The sequence below is a fragment of the Marmota marmota genome, unplaced genomic scaffold, assembly GCF_001458135.2.
Source record: "Marmota marmota marmota unplaced genomic scaffold, marMar, whole genome shotgun sequence".
NCBI lineage: Eukaryota > Metazoa > Chordata > Mammalia > Rodentia > Sciuridae > Marmota > Marmota marmota.
The window spans coordinates 5,320,878-5,339,942 of NW_026000316.1; positions in this window are offsets into that span (position 1 = coordinate 5,320,878).

Genomic DNA, 19,065 nt, shown 5'->3' on the forward strand with positions numbered 1-19,065 from the left:
GAAGAAATCTATAAGAAGCAAAAGGTAGTTACTTGATGAAATGGGCTTAACAGTCCTTAACAACCTTATCCTTAACTTATTAGCATTGCTGTGCCATATTTTTCTTTATTTGTTATATTAGAATACCATCTTGAATATACAACTCCAAAGAAAATTCTCTAATCTTTCCTTGATATCATTTGCAGAACAGAAACCTCTCTTTCGGTTTCTAATAGCATCGTTGAAGAACCAAAGAGAAAATAGATCTAAAATGATGAATCACTGGTATACACCAGTAGAGATTTGTGATAAATTTATCCTTGGTTATCAGGAAAAATGGTGACATTATGAAAAATAATTTAGAATGAACTCAATGCTTCTTGAAGTGTATCATAATTTCAGGATAAATTTTATAAGATAGATAACTGCTATCTAAGTGATGCAGTACTTGATAATGAATTGCATTACCATTTTTTCACTCTGGTTCTTATGTATCATTAGGAATTGTTCTAGTTCTTGGCAAACAATTCATGTGTAGTTTTTTAAAACTTTCCTTGGATTTCTGAGTTTATATATACATATATATGCGTATATATGTGTGTGTGTGTGTGTGTATTTTTTTTCTTGGTGTTTAATAATGACTTAGCTATAAGTTCCTATCAAGATAATTTTTAATTTGGGTAACATAGTTTGAAAGGTCATGACCATCTTTGCATGACAAAAAATTTGACATTTCTACTGAATATTTTCTAAAAATATTTTTTAGTTGTAGATGGACATAAGTTTATTTATTTATTTATTTGTATGTGGTGTTGAGGATCAAACCCTGTGCCTCACCTGTGTTAGGCAAGTGCTCCACCAGGAGCCCCAGCCCCAGCCCTCTATTGAATATTTTTAAATTTTTCTTCTTTCAATATGTTTTTTTAGTTGTCAATAGACCTTTATTTTATTTATTTATCTGCAGTGCTGAGAATCAAACCCAGGGCCTCACACATCCTAGGAAACCACTCTACCACTGAGCCATAACCCCAGCCCCTGAATATTTTAACCAATATAACCATAGCATTTTATGAAGTAGTTTTGTTTATTTTGACATCAAATGAATTTTAAGACTCCAGGAAAAAAAAAACTTAAACAAATGAAAAATTAAGCCTTAAAATCAATAAGCTTTAGGGCTAGGGATATAGCTCAGTTGGTAGAGTTCTTGCCTCACATGCACAAGACCCTGGGTTCAATCCCCAGCACCACATACACAAAAAATAATAGTAACTAATATTTTATGTTAGTATTCTGGGGTTTAATACATTGCTTTGCTTTATTTGGGTCATCATGGGTCTTGCTGAATTTGCATTTTCACTTCAAAAATATTTAGCACATTTTATTGTACTTGCATATTTATGCTGTTTGCCCCCCTCCTGACTGCCAACTTCCCAAGGTCAACAAATGTATTTCCCTCATCTTTCCAGGCCTAGAATCTACACCTGTACCTGTAATAGAGCAGGCATTCATGCAAATACATGTTGATTCCCCAGGTGGATTAGGACTTCAGAAATGTAACTTGCAGTGAACCAGATTTTGCCAAACAATCTGATATTTAAAATTGATGCTTTGCAATTCCTTATAGGAATTTATTTGATTTCCTCTGATGTTGTATGGATACCAATATTTAATAAAATGTATGTGACTATTTTGAACTTAAAAAATTGATAATATATAATATATATTTTCAGGGAACTTTTTTGCATGAATATATGTGGAAATCTGAAATAATGACTGATATGGGTTGAACTGTACCTCCCAAAATTCATTTTTTGGAATCCTAACTCCTAGTATCTCAGAATGTGACTGTATTTGAAGATAGGGCCTTTCTAGAGGTAATTAAGATAAAACGAGTTCATTAGGGCCTTAATCCAATATAACTGGTGTTCTAATAAGGAGATTAAGACACAAACACACAGAGGAAAGGCTTTGTGAAGACACAAGGAAGAGAAAGCTATCTGCAAGCCAAGGAGAGAGGCCTCAGAAGGAACCAACCCTGCTGACACCTTGACCTCAGACTTCTAGCCACAAGAATTATGAGAAAATAAATTTCTGTTGTTTAAGCCACTTAGTATCTAGTACTTTGTTATTTAATTGCAAAAAAATTAATACAATAGCTAGCAAACTAATAAAATCACTAAAGGATTGTTTTGGTAAGTACAGGATTTTTTTAATATTTATTTTTTAGTTGTAGTTGAACACAATACCTTTATTTTATTTATTTATTTTTATATGGTGCTGAAGAATGAACCCAGGACCTTGCACATGCTACGTGAGCACTCTACCGCTGAGCCACAACCCCAGTGCATGATTTTTTTTTCCAATAAAAGAAATCTCTTGGGCTGGTTGTGGCTCAGTGGCAGCATGCTTGCCTAGCATGTGAGGCACTGGTTTCGATCATCAGCACCATGTATCAATAAATAAAATTAAGGTCCATTGACAACTAAAAAAATATTTTAAAAAAAGAAATCTCATGGTCCTGTGGGAATATTTACATATACTATAGAAAATGTAACTCTAGTGTGACCCAGTGTTTCTTTTCTTTAGTGTCTTTCCCTTACAGAAATTTGCACACATACTGACAATTCCTTATTTTCTGACTCTGCTCTCTCTAGATTTCATGGTTCTATTTTTCTTTCTTTCTTTCTCCCCTCCTCCTCCTCCTCCTCCTCCTTCTTCATGACACAATCCCTCAGCTCTTGGGTAAGAGAATCACAGCAGAAATGACAGTTCATTTCTCCTTCACACCTCTCATGCTTCCTAAAGACTCTTCTAATTTCCGTTTAACTAGGGACTATCATCTGTTTCTCATGCATTACTAACTTGCTTGGACAATATGTGGGCCAAGATATTTATCTCCAAAAACTATGAATTAGAAATGGAATTAGTAAATGCACAAAGAGAAGAGCTAGTTATTTTATGAAATCTTATCATTCTTCATATTTAGTTTTTAAATCAGAATTAAATTAATTTTATCACAGAAAATGGCCTGATATTTTAGTCTTTTCAAAGGATGCTATTGTTTTTATATGATTTTTCCCCAAGAAGTTACTAGGAATTAATAGAAATATTCAGAGATTTTCTGACAACAAAGTAATATGTTACAATCTTTGAAGTTCAATAGCATATTTCTAACAAGATATACCCAACTCTGGAGAACCATGTAGATAGCTGCTTTGACGTAATAACAAAATGCATTAGCAGATTTCTCAGAAGAATATTTCTAACCATAGTAGAATATTTATAGGTTATCAAATTTAGTTTGAGAGCACAGCCCAGGGACTCTCTAAAGACACAAGTAACTTAATTCCCAAGAGTATTCTAGTTCACGATGTACTTCAAACAATGTATTTCCAAACATGCAGTTATCTTTTTTTATGAAGATATAAACATTTTCTGACTAAACAGATTTTTTTTCTTTTTAGGATAAAAATTAAGGAATTGTTATTCCTCAGCATTACTGACCAAATGAAAAACTAAACATTTAGTAACATCAGGTAATATCATTTCATTAGGAAAGGCTAAAAAAGTGCCACATAACCAGCTGAAAAATGAAAACAAAACCAGGGTAATTCATGGGTGTGTTGTTGTTTTTGTTGATTTAGCAAGCACATCCAATTAACCAAATCGAATGTTGATTTCTTTTTCATCAAGGTGACTATGTGCTGCCAAGGTTACTTGGGACAAGCTCAAAGGAAAACTGCTCCTTTCTTAGTCTTATCTGGTTCGTTTTTCCTTTCTTTTTTTTTTAATTGTTTTGTAATTGTAGGTGGACAGCATGCCTTTATTTTATTTTTTTATTTTTATGTGGTGCTAAGGATTGAACCCAGTGCCTCATACACACTAGGCAAGCGCTCTTTCACTGAACTACACCCCCAGCCCTCATTTTTCCTTTCTAATGAGGGTAAATAGATTGAGTCAATTATACCCTTGCAAAACCTCCTTGTTCCCTCTCCCCATTTTTCCCACCATGCCTTCCTGGTAAAGCTGACAACTTGAAGATTACAATTTGACTGCATATGCTCCAAAGCCTTTTATCTCCACTCCACTTTAGCTGTGCATTTCATGGCTACATCTTAGATCAGTTCATACAAAATTCAGTGCATGATATTCATTTTGATAAAGCCCCTATAAGATTCTCATATCAGGGGTTTCCTGGCTACACTTTGAGAAACACTGCTCTGAATCTGAATTACAGTGTTTCTCAAAGTGTGGCCAGAAAATCTAGTTTGTATAAATAAACTAGGTTTAAAATAAAAAGCTAGTTTATTGTAGTATGGGGTAGTTCATGGCACAGCGAAGACAAAATAAAGATTTTACTTGGTAAAAGGCCAATAATATAGGGTGAGGAATTCTTGAGAGAGCTCTCAATTGAATCCTCCATTTTTCCTTGTAAAATAGGAGTCTGCTTTCCTGTCCTTCATTCCATTAATACACTCCTACACATTCAACATACAAACCAAAGTAGGACCTTTGATGATAACGCTTTCCCGCAAAGCTGTTAAATCTCATTTTGTGTCGCTAGACTATCTCATGCTTGTCTTTATTGTGGTACTTATTACATGCCTTAACAATTGTTTCTGCCTCCTTAAATCATGGTGTTCCTTAGGATTTTGTTGTTTGTCTTCCTGTTTCTCCATTCTTTACATATCTCCTGGGCAATATTATCCATGCCTATGGCTTCAATTATCACCCATATAAGTAATGACTTTCATGTACATATAACTCTAGCCCACACCTCTCTTCTGAACTCCAGCTTCATACTTCCAATTGTTTACTGGACATCTCCATTCTATTGTTAAATGTACCCCATGTCTCCATGTTCAGAATTGAACTTATTTTTCCTCCTGTGCTCGAAACTCCTACCCCAAGCCTATTCTTCCTCATCTATTCTTTATCTAGGCAATGGTTTCACTATGTACCCAGTCATTGAAGCCAGAAACACAACAGTCATTCTACATTCCTTGTCTCTACCTTCCATTATTCAATGTTATCAGATCTTCTGAGATATTTCTCAAATTACTATTCTCCACCTTCCCTCAATATTACTTTGAATAAAAGCAAGTTTATTGTAGTGTGGGGTAGTTCATGGCAGAGCCAAGACAAAATAAAGATGTTACTTGGTAAAAGGCCAATAATGATACATGTTGACTTTTCATGAATCTTGATGTCTTAAAGATATTGAAGGAATAATTCTTGAGAGGGAAGTAGAGAGTAGTATGTTAGTCAAAGCTTCTTTCATAGCACAGCATAAATGTAATATCCAAAATCAATAAGTCAAGAAACAACAGTATTAGTAAAAGTACAGGGGCAGAGAAAGACACTAAAAACACCATAAAGATACATTCAGCCAAATACAGAATGTGGTAAATTCCATAGCACAAAGGATATGGCTCAGGGGAAATGGGTATGGGCACTGATGTGGATCACTAGATATTTAAGAAACAAATCAACATAATGCAATATGCTCATTTTATTTGGATATAATTCAAATTTTAAAAATATCTTTTAGGACAGTTGGGGAAATTTGAACACAGATTGGATACTGGATGCTAGTCAGCAATTATGATAAAGTTAACGGGATTATGTTTTTTAAATCCTCATCTTCTAGAGATATATACTAAGATATTTATGCATGAAAAGACATGATGTTAAAGATTTGCTTTAAAATACTGCAGGTCAAAACATATACAAAAGTTAACTCAAAAAAGTATGATAGACATAAATGTAAAACCTTGAACTCCTAAAGGAAAACATAAGAAAAAAATCTTTAAGATCTTGGATTTGGCCAAAATTTCATAGATATGATGCCAACAGCACAATGAATAAAAGAACAAATTAATAAGTTTAACTTCATAAAATTGTTTTTAAAACTTCTGTTATTCAAAGGATACTTTTATGAGAATAAAAAGAAAAGTCCAGGGCTTGACAATATCTTTGCAAAGCATGCATTTAATAAAGAATTATATTCAGAATATATAAAGAACTGCTAAAATTAAATAATCAGTAAACAAACAACCCAATAATAAAATGGGCATGAGAAAAGATTTGTCACAGCAGGTCTTGTTACTCATTCATCACAAATCTCCAAGAGAACTTGAATCCATTATCAATCCCTGGACAATTCTGGAAATGTGGTACTTGGATAAATCTTTAGTTAATGATTGAGGATTTTATTGTGTTCAACTGGAAGAGTGGACTGTATTATATCATGTTGTCTGGATTGCTTTTCACAAACATCAAGTTTGATGATGTGCACCCGATCTCACTGTCCCATGTGACCAGCCTTCTATGAAAACCTTAGATCTTAAGACAATGGGCTTCCATATATAGTCTTCATATAATATGTCCCTGCAGTTCACAACCAGAGAAAAACTATATCTTGTGAGAACCCAGATTAGAAAGGACTTGATATTCTGTCCCTGACTACTCTGGACTGCACCCAATAGACATTTTGTTCCTATTTCACTTATATTGTGCACTTTTTTTGAAAGAAATATTAGCCATGAGTAAAAGCTTCCATGGAGTTTTGTGTCCTTTTTTTAAAAAATTTACTTACTTATTTATTTTTTTATAGTTGTAGATTGACAACATGCCTTTATCTTATTTGTTTATTTTTATGTGGTGCTAAGGATCAAACTCAGTGTATCCCATGTGCCAGACAAGTGCTCTGCCACTGAGCTACAGCCACAGCCCAGTTTTGTGTCCTTCTAGTGAGTTAGTGAATTTGAAGTTGTTTTAAGAGCCCTGAGACAAATTGGAAAAAAATTTGAACAGATACTTCACCAAAGAAGATAAAATAATGGCTAATAAGTACATGAAAATCTCCTTAATGACATTAGTCGTATGGGAAATGCAAAATACAAAATAGAGCACATAGAGATACTATTATGTGTCTATTAGACAATGACTAAAATTAAAAAGATTGATCATACCAAGTGTGGCAAGGATGTGGCGGGATTAAAACTCTCACACACTACTGATGTGAATATAAAATGGCACAGCCCACTACAGCCATTCTATGTATTTACCCATGAGTAAAGAAAACATATTTTCACACAAATTTTTTTTACATGAATGTCCAAATTTGTAATAGCCCCAAGGAGGAAACAGCCTAAATATCCATCAAGAGGTGAATAAACATACTGTTATATATCCATTCAATGGACAATTCCTCAGCAATCAAAATAAAATAATCATGGATCACACAATAACAGGAGTAAATCACATAATAATTATACTTTATTTAAAACTATAGGGAATGAAAATGATGTATAATGCAAGAAAGCAGATCAATGGATTTCAGATTGGGGGAAGGGTTTAGAGAGAAAATATTTAGGGAGGGGCCAGGGGTTTATCTTGGTGTTAGAGTGCATGCTGAGCAAGTGGGAGGCCCTGGGTTCAAGCTTCAGCATGGAATAGAAAAAGAAAAGGAAACATTTGGGGTCAAAGGGTTCATTCATTACTTTGTATTGGTTTCATGAGTGTATACATATTTTAAACCTTCAAAATGTACATTTTAAATATATGCAGTTCATTGTATATTAGTTATACTAAAAATATAAAACTAATATATGCTGTTTAAAAGACCACCTAATGTTACAGATTCTGAATTTTCTCTTGTGTTCCTAGCCATATAAACAGTTTCCTCTGCAAACAACAGAGGAAACATAGAGTTTCCAGGCAGTGGACAAGGTATACGAGAGCTGAGAGTAAAGCTAGAAGATATACTTGATCCCCCTGGCCCTAAGAAATGGTTGGTTAGTAGGGAGAAAAAAGAAAAGAAACTCCAGGGGAAATAAATGGAATGGGGGGATCTAGATAAGGCACTAATGCTCATTTGTATATATTAGTTGTTGATAGACCTTTATTTTATTTATTTATATGTGGTGCTGAGAATCTAAGCCAGTGTCTCACAAATGCTAGGCAAGCACTCTACCACTGAGCTACAATCCCAGATTGGTATATGGGCTTTATTATAGAAAAAAAATCAGCTTGGAATATTAGTTATTAGCTTACACAGAAGAACTAAAACCTTACTTAATATTTGAAAGTGGTTGTATACTACCATTGAAAATATGGGAAAAAAGGAATAGCCATTCTTTACTGGTTAAATATGTACCCAGTATGTGTATTGCTTTGTTATGAAAAAAAAAAAACAAGTTTGTAGAATATGGGTTAATAAGTCAACATTAGATAGGTTAAAATGTTCTTCCCTTATTTGAAGTCACTAAGCTATGTAAGTCAGATAATGATTAGAGCAATAAAGTTAGCCATTTTGATAATCACTCATTTTTTGAAAGCTGAAGTTTTTTATTTTTAAAATTCTGATTTATTCTTACTTGTACAGTTTGAGTAGAAGAAAGGAATTCTAAATTTGGAAATGGTAAGCACTCAGATATTTGAAAGCTACTAGGCTTTTATTCAAGAATATATAATTTTGGTACAGCATTATGAGTTGAAAAGAATTGTTGACAAGCTACTTGTACATATATATCAAATATCTTGTACTCCTGGTTGAAAGGCATTTTTATTATATGCTACATCACCATTATCCCTCTTTACATAATGGGGAGAAAAACTCAGGAACAGGGGAGAAATCAAGAAAATATCTTCATCCTTCTTCCCCTCATCCTTCTACTTTCAGGGAGTTTTTGACAATCATAGAGGAAAAATATTTTAAATGTATGTCTTAAAGTGATAAATTTGGGAAATTTGAGGTTCTGAGAATTCAGGAAAAGCATTCATAGTGAATTCAAATTCAAAAGGGTTGATTCAAATGGTGCACTAGTTGAGTAACAGAATAGTTGCTAACAAACCCCAAATGATAAGAATGCAGGAAATGCTATAGTGGATCAAATCAGTATCTCTTTACAAGAGACATAGTATATTTTTGCGGAATGATTCTGTACTTTCCCCAAAGTAATAACCTCAAAAGATTTTTCAAAATTCCCTGATTATCCTAAAACATCTTTTCATATCTCATTAGGAATCTACATCATTGAAGATACCTAAAATTTTTGACCTATTTGTAGTGGTAGCTGTACAGCAGAGCACTATGGGCACCCACTGCAGTCAAACAAATGAGTTGGAATCTTAGGTCTTGGTCAAATAATTTTCCTGAGGCTCAGTCTCATCATCTGTAAAAATGTAGATAAAGTAGCTACTTGTTACAGAAAGCTTGTGTATTGAGGGCTTTGTCCCCAGTGTGACCAGGTTCAGAGATGGGCTTTTAGGGAGTGATCAGATCATGAGGGCTGTGACCTCATCGGTGGATGTTACATTGGTGGATTTATAATTTGATGGCATTATTGAAGAGTGGTGGAAACTGTAGGAGATAGGGCTCAACTAGAGGAAATAGGTTTCTGGGGTCACGCCTTAGAAGGTTATGTCTTGTCCTTGGCCCTGTCTACCCTCTGTCTCTATCTCTGTCTCCCTCTGCTTTGTGGCTGCCATGAGGTGAGCAACTTTTTCTCAGCCAAGCCCTTCTGCCATGATGTTTCTTCCTTGGAGTCAGCTGTCCACAGACTAAAACCTCTGAAATCTCTAAAATAAATCTATCCTCCTCTAAGTGTCTTTTTTTTTTCAGGCATTTCCCTATGAGAGCAAATTAATACACCACTTCACAAATTTGTTGTAAATATTCAATGAGAAAATTCTTGTAAATCACTAAGCATAAGGCCCAACAATTAATGCTTTGTACATATATAATTTCTATTTTGTATTTTCAGCCTGTATATTTTCTTGCTGTTTACTATTACTAGTTTCAGGTCCATTCTATTAATAAAAGAAAAATCCCTGATATAATAAGGGTTGAGCTTTAAAAGGTAAAATGATCAATCACCTACTTGGTATAATTTTAAGACTATCAAGAGGATTTTAGCCCTATCATCCCACCTCTCCCCACATAAACACAGTATATTCTTCTACTCAATTTCATTCCACCATTAAAGCCCCATTTCTCTATTGACCTTGTTCAAAATTCAGCTGGCCCCAGGGTGGATACTTCTATGGATTTAAACAATAGATTGAATGAAGATTCTAAGGCTAATCTTTGATTCTCTGGAGAAGAGAGGTTAGGAAAAGCACTGAGTGACAGAAGGTGGGTCAGGAAACTCTAACTCTCCCTTCCTTTAGATCCTGGTTAGGGAAGCTATTAGTGTAGTGCTGTATTTCACAAACAGGTCTAACCATCAGAATCACCTGAGTCATTTCTTAAACAAGTGGACTCCCAGACCCCTCCCCTAGGATTTGGTAGGTTTAGGATGGAGCTCAAGAATCTGAAGGTTTTATGAGCACCCAGAAGAGTTCTAAGAGCTTGCAAATTTGAGAAATGCTGGAGGGGTTAGGAGCCCAGGCTTTGTTATCAGAGGATACCTGAGTTCAAATTCTAGTTCCCCTCTTTGGGGATGACTGATCATGGAGTTCATCAACTACCTTCAACCTCAGTTTCCATCCCTACAAATTTTGTTTTGGGATTAAATAAGTTAATGTATGTAAAACATTTTGTCTTGGAGTGGGCATTGTAAAAGAATAGTTAAGATTATTATTAAGTGTCTTTAATTTCAATTGATTCATAGTTGCATATGAATCTTTGAGTCTCCCAGGCAAGGTGCCAAAATGGTCCATGATTTTCTAGAACTTTTTTCTTCCTCTCTAACATGTTCTTATCTTTGAAACCAGTTAGAGAAATTAGCATTGTTAGTGTGATTAGCTGTTGTGGGTCATCTTTTATATCTTTAGTCTTATCATGTAAATTAAGCATCCAGAGTGTCTGAGGATTCCAATTCATACCCTTTATCACAGAAACTGGATGTCACCTGTGTCTGGGAAGTTGAATTTTTTTTTTTTTTTTTTTGCAATTACAAGGTTTTCATGATGGAGAATTTTCCCTCTGGTACCAGGGATTGAACCCAAGGCTACACACATGCTAGGTAAGTACTCTACTACAGAACTACATCCCCAGCTTTGCAATTACAATGTTTTTAGACTTTAGCCTCTAAGTTCCAACTTGAAAAGGCCCAATAACACTCTACTTTGAGTTACAGTTTAAGCAGGCCTTGGAAAGAGAGGGGTTCACAGATTGACCTCCAGGTTAGAAGGGGATGGGTGTCAGAGAAACACAAATAGAGGAAAACAAAACAAGTCAAAGACATACCAAGGCTAACAAGGAAAAGACTATGAAAAGATGCTGAGAGAGAAAGACGGGTCGTGCCAGATAGAGGAGGCAGGGAGTTGAAGAGACTCAGAGAGAAATACAAAGATGGGGAGAATAGGGACATAGAGTTAAGGGTGCACATAGGGATAAAGAAAGACTCAGCGAAGATGAACCCAGGACATATGCTGGGAGGAAAGCTTCTCTTGTTCTTTATACTAGTAGGCTTCACTTGGGGTATTTCCCTAGTGCTATGGAAAAGGTAATTTATTTGTTTCACACAATTTTAAAGTAAGTGCTATGGGAAAGGCTCTGTGGAAATACAAGTCTCCCATCCCCTAAATGGTGGAAGTGTGAGTGTGATAAGCAGCTTTAAAACACAAGATGCTTTTCTTTTAATCCCAAGAAGAAAAGAATACATTCAGTTGCAGGATGAATGAGGTAGTACTGGAGCTGGATCCTGAATGATAAATAAGGACTTAACAGATGGAGGGGGGAGGAATTTTCAAACAATGGGAACAGAGCTGGTGAGAACCTGGAGCAAGGAAAACAAGGGGCATGTTTAGGAAAGAAGGAATGGTACAGTTTGGCTAAAGCTTAGACAGCATGAGAGTCACAAAGGGGAACATTTGAAAATGCACATTCTCAGGCCTCATCCCCTGTCTACTGTATCAGAATCTCAGAGAACAGCACCTTGGAATCTGCATTTTTATAACACCCACAGTTTTGTACAGAGCACTAGTCCAAACCATGCTCTGAGAAATTCTGATGTACATGGGGTAAATTAAAGTTAGTCTCTGTTGTCAGGAGTGAAGAAGTTTGGAGCACAGCGGAAGGAGGAAGTAAATCTGATTAGCTGTTGAGTCACTGCTGCTCAGTGGACCAAAAAGGTCATGGTTTGAGTCTTAGCTTCAGTAATATACTGAGCTGTGGTTACAGCCTAGGCAAATGAGGCCAGATGACAGCTGGAGAAGACTGCTAATTAATTAAACCTGGTCTAAGGTCAGGCCACCAACTGGCAGATACAAGTTCTTTTCTAGTTGGAGAATAGGATGAAAAGAATAGGAAAGATCTGAAATATGAGAACTTTTCCTTAGACTTCTCAAACTCCTCTTGTTTATTTTTCTCAGGCCTTAAGTAGTTTCCACTATAACAGTATCAGAATTGACTCTTGAATTATTATTCATTGGTAAATTATGTTAGGAATGCATTTGAAATTCAAGAACAAGGTGTACAATGCAGACACTATTTGAAAAGGCATTTAGACTTTTTAAGAAGTGAAGGATAAACCTTTTTTCAGTGCAATTTGAAGAATGAAGGAAATGTTTGTATTGTCAAGGTACGCATTTTGTGAAATCATCTCATTATTTTATGGTAAATGTACTTCAACTGTGAAAATCCATGTAACATAGGGCTGGTTTGCTATTTCACTAATGGGGGAGCCAGAGAGCATAGCTTTTACTGGAAGTTAAACTGAATTTGAGATTTCACTTATACAGTGATTTTCTGTTGCTATTTCAGTCTTTGACTATTAATTTCATTGATTGATTGATTGTGGTACTGGGACTGGCAAGTGCTCTGCCACTAAGCTGTATCCCCTACTCTTTTCATTTTATTCTGTTTTGAGGCAGGGACTCACTAAGTTGCCCAGACTGGTCTTGACTTGGAATCCTTCTGCCTCAACTTCCTCTGTAGTTGGGATTACAGGCATGCACTGTCACATCAGGTTTGGCTGTTAACTGTTACTAAGAGTATTATCACCTTTTCCAATCAACTAGATGGTAAACTTCCTGAGGGCAGGCACCTTGTCTCAGATTTCTATGTATTCCTCCATCTAGCAAAGGATGGTGCCCATAATGGACTCTCAATAAAGATTTAATGTACATTAGATGGGAATGAAAGAATTCCACATAGCCACTTTGTGCTTAGCTTGAGGCCTATGACATAGAGCAGCATGGGGCAAGGGATGGTAAAATTTTGGCAAATCTGCTCTTGCATTTGCTATTTATATTTTGCACCCCTAAAATGGCAGTATTTAGGATTGACTATAGCTGAATCAATATTAACAAAATAAATGGAAGACTAAGAAAACTGGCAGGTGTCATTTACAATTTGAGGGAAAGGAATCATCCCTATGATTTGTAGTAATACAACTAGAATCTATAGGCCTCAGTATATGAGTTACAGAAACTTAAACAAATCTACTCACTTCCATTATATTTGTATAGATATGAATTACCTGCTATCTAACTTCATACCTATTATTTCAGGTGAATCTATGTAAAAACATATTAGGAACAAAGAGAAACGCTCCTCGGTGTAGACACTGGACATGGCATTAAAGTCATCATATATAAAAGAGATAATTTGTAGAAATAGTGATATTTCATAAAAATCAGATATTTCAGATTTTTTTGTATTCTTATTGACACTTCTTTGCTAACTGCTGGTAGAAAAAACAAGGTAATTCTGACAGCTGTGAAAAACACTAAACTTACATTTTTCTATGACAATAACCTTAAATCAGAAATAGAGAGATTGATGGGAGCCACTATTTGCATAAAAAAGAAAAATATGTGTGTTGGCTTCCTAAGATCTTTAAGAAACAGAAAGCATTATGCAAATTAGTTCAGAAAATTATGTATTTAATAAAAATTTTATTTCATTCAATTCTCTGAGTATTTCTCAGAATTATTATCAAATGTCTGCTTCCCTCTTTGACTGTAGTTATTTTGAGAAAATGCTCACTAGGTCAACACAACCCCACCCGCAAATGTCAAAACCAGGCTTTGGTCTCACTGACAGAATGTCCAGAGAGGAAGAGGATAGGGCTGAGAACTTAATTCAGACTTACAGTCTGAAAAGATCCTAACAGCAGGCATCAGGAAGATGGCCAGATACAGAGCCCAGATACAACGTTGAGGTCCAATCAGGCCAAGGATTGATATAAAAGGGGGTTTGCAAGATATTGGCAGGAGATGAATCATGAAGATATGTTTTGAAACAGACAGATTCTAATTGCAAAGAAAGAGACGTTTTAGACAAGGATTTCAGGTTAGGTATGAAACTAAGATTGGTTATAATAAGACAGGAGGTCAGAAGGACATCTAAAATAAAGATAGGAGTACTGATATTGGAGATTATATTTCCAGTATTGGGGATGGAGTTGGATCTGTAGGAAATTCAATGGCTTCAGCTATTGGTACTAGTTAGCGGCTGGAGTTCTATGCTGGATACTAAGATTAATATATTCCTATGGGGGCTGGGGATGTGGCTCAAGCGGTAGCGCGCTCGCCTGGCATGCGTGCGGCCCGGGTTCGATCCTCAGCACCACATACAAACAAAGATGTTGTGTCCGCCGAGAACTAAAAAAATAAATATTAAAAAATTCTCTCTCTCTCTCTCTCTCTCTCTCTCTCTCTCCCCCACTCTTTCTTTAAAAAAAATATATATATATATATATATTCCTATGGTACCTCTATTTAGATAGATGCCTGCTACCATTCCTCAACTCAGGAAAAATTTAATCTTTGCATCTCTAAATTTTTCCACTTGCCTATAAAATCTCATTTTAAAATGTGTCCTTCTACTTACTCACTCAACAAACATTTATCAAATGAGTGCTATATATTATATACTGTGGAATATCAAGGTGAATAAAACAAGCCTTTATTTAGCCTTATAAAACTTACAGGTCCATGAAGGAATAATTATCTAAACTGATGATTCTAGAATAGTGTGCTGAAAGCACAGAGAATAGAGGTAACTTTTTTTTTTTTTTGTAGTTGTAGATGCACAGAATGCCCTTACTTTATTTATTTATTTTTATGTGGTGCTAAGGATAGAACCCAGTGCCTCACACATGCTAGGCAAAGTGCTCTGCCACTGAGCTACAGCCCCAGCTCCTAGAGGTAACTTTTATTTATTCATTCATTCATTTGTGATTCAGTTAACCAATGTATTGAATGCCTTTCTATTTACCAGATACTAGTCTGGGAATCAGAGAATGACCCTAAATCTAGATTTGTGGCATCATAAACCAACTTACCAAGAGAAGGTTAAGCTTAATCTGTATCTTGTAAGCAGTAACAAAGGTAAAAGGATGTGGCAAACAACATTTATTTTTCTCTTCTGGCACACAAATGGAACCCTGAATATTTTTTAGGCAGCATCTGACCAGTTACAAAATTACTTACCCCCTCATGAATGACCATATGCATGAAAGTCCACTGGATGAGGTTTTGTTGAGTATTTTTCCCCCTTGATAAAAACAAACCAAACTGGCCGATTCTTCCTGTTTCCTTTTCTTCATTCTTAGAATGCAGATGTGAAACTCAGAGACAGAACCACCATCTTAAGGCCTTGGGAACAAAAGCCTCATTATAGTCAATGGTAAAATAAGATAGTAGGAATCTGGGTCATTGATGACATCATGCAACTTCTATTTTACTTGAAATTTGTTCAAGTCACTATGGTCACTTTTCTATTGTGTCTATTATGTATCGTTAAAGTGCAAAATAATAAAAAAAACCATACTGGGGTTTGATAGTAGAGAGTTCAAGGGAAGCACCCCAGGCATAGGAAATAATGGCACATGCAAAAGCATGGAGTTAGAAGTGTTTAAGCTAAACAAGTTGTAAGTAGACCACACTGCATGAATTTATATAGGCAAAGTGACCAGAGATGAAATTGGAGAAGTGAAGGCCAGTTCCTTATAGTGGAAGTGAAGGCCAGTTCTTTATAGCCCATATTAAGGAATGTAGGCTTCATTGTAAAGTCGTAAGGTGAATCACTTATGAATTTTTAAATGACCTAATATTTGCATTTTAGAAAGATCATTTTACTAGAATATTTAGGATGGTTGGGAGAAGAGAGTTTGATGGTGGGCTGAATAGATAGGACACAGAATAATCCAGCTGATTATAAACCAAACAAAGATAGTGGAAATAGGAACTGATAGAAAAGATTGGTATTACTAATTACTGGTCCCTAGAACAGACTCATAATATATCAAAGAGATAGGATCAGCTGGGTGTGGTGGCATACACTTGTAATCCCAACAGCTCAGGAGGCTGAGGCAGGAGGATTACAGGTTCAAAGCCAGCCTCAGTAACTTAGCAAGGCTGTAAGCAACCTAATGAGAGCCTGTCTCAAAATAAAACATAAAAAGGGCTGTGGATGTAGCTCAGACCCTCGGGGTCGATCCCTAGTGACAAAAATAAAAAAATAAAATAAAATAAAAATAACAAGAGGTAGGATCAATGTAGATTGATTATTGGAATTTAAAGGAAAGGACATCTCAAGGATGAATCACAGGTTTCTGTCTTGGGTGACCAGATGGTTCACCAAGATAGGAAATACAGGAGATGACAGTGAAGTAATCCAAACTCTGATATATCTGATAACCAAAGTAAATGTGTGTTTTGTCAACTGTAACAAAAATGTGTCTCTTTGAAGTAGTAATAATACTTCCTCAACATGTAAAATTGACACTTAATATATACTTATTATTTTTAGGAAGTTCCCAAGTAGATTGAGATCAAGGAAACAATATTTTATCTTTGAACAATATTAGTTATGTGCTATCCTTTAATATTTTTTAGAGCATAGATACAAAAAAGTATGTAAAAAATTTTAGTAAAACAGCTATACTACAGAAACCAAGGTAAAGTTTCTATTTGTTTCTTATTTCAGCTCCATTCAATACTAGGTAAGGAGAAAATGATGAATGGAAAGCATGAGACATTTAGCAGATGTTATTTTAATGTGTCTGACATAGCTCTGCATAGTTTTACACCTTTATGAGTTTATTGTGATAATGGTGGCAGGGAGATGCAGGCTCGAGGCATTGCTAAGTAATGATACAATTTTGAGTTTTACTTGATACTTTCATTAAAATATTTTTGCAATGTCTGGGTTCTTTCAATCCAGCCTAGGGAATATGAACATAAAGCCCTGGAAATGGCAAAGGGAATGAAAGCTACTTCCATTCTTGTCCATTTAGACATTCTTTCTTTAGTTAGGCCAAGCCTGGATAAAGGATGGAGTAGGCTAGCACTTGTTTTTTTTTTTTTTTTAACCTTTAACTTAGTTTTTATTGTAAAATTTTTATTCATATTCTGAATCATTTTAATAAGGTGATGGTGCCATCTGTTAGTGTTTTTATTTTGCAGTTGTATATGTGTATATATGTATGTGTGTGTGTGTGTGTGTGCATGCATGTGTACATGTATATACAGCATATCTATTATGTTTCATAACCTAACAATTTCCCTAGGAGTAACAGTAAACTTGTAAATGTGTAACATAAATGCTTGCAATGAAATAAATTATTATCATTTGAAGCTTATTCAGACACATACCTGCTACAGTGAAAATGCTGATGTCTGCAGCTGAGAACAATGATTGGAAAAGGTTGGTTGAGCTTAAACTTCTGGACTTGATTGTATAAACCAGGATCCCATATTTGAACCAAGTAACTATAGAACAGTAACCATTTGTTTCAACTGGGTAGGGTTTGGCTTAATGATACTGCTTTAGAATCAAATGGGTCTAGAGGGGGCACTTTAGAAGACTTAGAAAAGATGCTGTCACTATATATGTGCTGCTACTATTCATAAACAGTGGAAGACTGCTTCCAATACACAGGCAGATACTGATGTGATAGAAAAATGACAGATATTTGGACAATAACCAGGCTTTTATTATCTATAAATAAGATTAGGAAGTTGTTGACTGGATTGCTTGAGCTTTATTGGCATTTCAAAGGAAAAACTTAAAGGATTACCTTACAAAATTTATTTTCTTTGGAGACTATGCTCATAAGTGAGTTTGTAAAACACTCCTTGGAGTAAAGTCAGATACTAGGGTAGGATTTGCTAAATTATTATTTCAAGGCCTAGAGTCCTAGGCATCAAATGTGTTTTTAGCCATCTGTTTAATTCACATCTTTCTGACACAGTGCTCAATAGCAGAGGGGAAGCATAAATCCCACTCTGTGGGATTGGATAATAAAACACTCCAAGGGGAATTTTTTTCTTGATCCCAGATTACATTCATCTTATATACAGAAGGACAATATTCATTTTGCTTTAAGGTTTTTTTTTCTACCACCTCCTCACAGATGGTTTTCATACAAATGTGTGATTTTTTTGATTTACCTCAATTATTGTTTCTCCCTTTCATTTTCTAGTGTACTTTGCAGAATACCAAACTGTTTAAATTCTAAAGCAGTTTGGCTATATGTCAGTATAGAATCAAAGGCTTAGCAATCAATCACAAAGCTAGAAAAGAAATGGGTATATGTCTATGAAGGCATTATAGTGATTTGGAGTCAGACCAGGTAGTAAGTAGTGGCCATAATGACAGAAGATCCACACTGATGCCAGTTTGAGTGGACGTGTGAAGATACAGGAAGAAGTATTGATGCCTTAAGATAAGTATAACAGAAAGGAAAAGAAAAATAAATAAAGCTGAACTCATAGAAATGAGCTCTAACTTCCTTCTTGTAAGTTGGAGCCATCTAGACTGTCATCTAATTTTTCTATTAGGAGAACCAATATAATAAAAGGCAAGAATAAATTTCATTTATATGTACACTTTATAAGCCCACATATGGAAATTAGAAGATGAGCATGGTTAACAACATCAATTAATTCAAAATCAACTGGACTTTCAACCCACTTTGAGAGTCTGTTTGTTTAAAAGTCATGTTATTTGCCCTTGTAAGAAACAAAGTAAATAAACTAGTTCAAAAGAAAGGTATGATATATCCAGGCTTAAAGAACTTGGGTTTAACAAGTTAAAAAGTAAGAAGAAAATACTCATTTTTAAGATGGCAGGGATCATATGATGTTGTTTTTAAAAACCCGAATAAAAATAAAAACAGAATC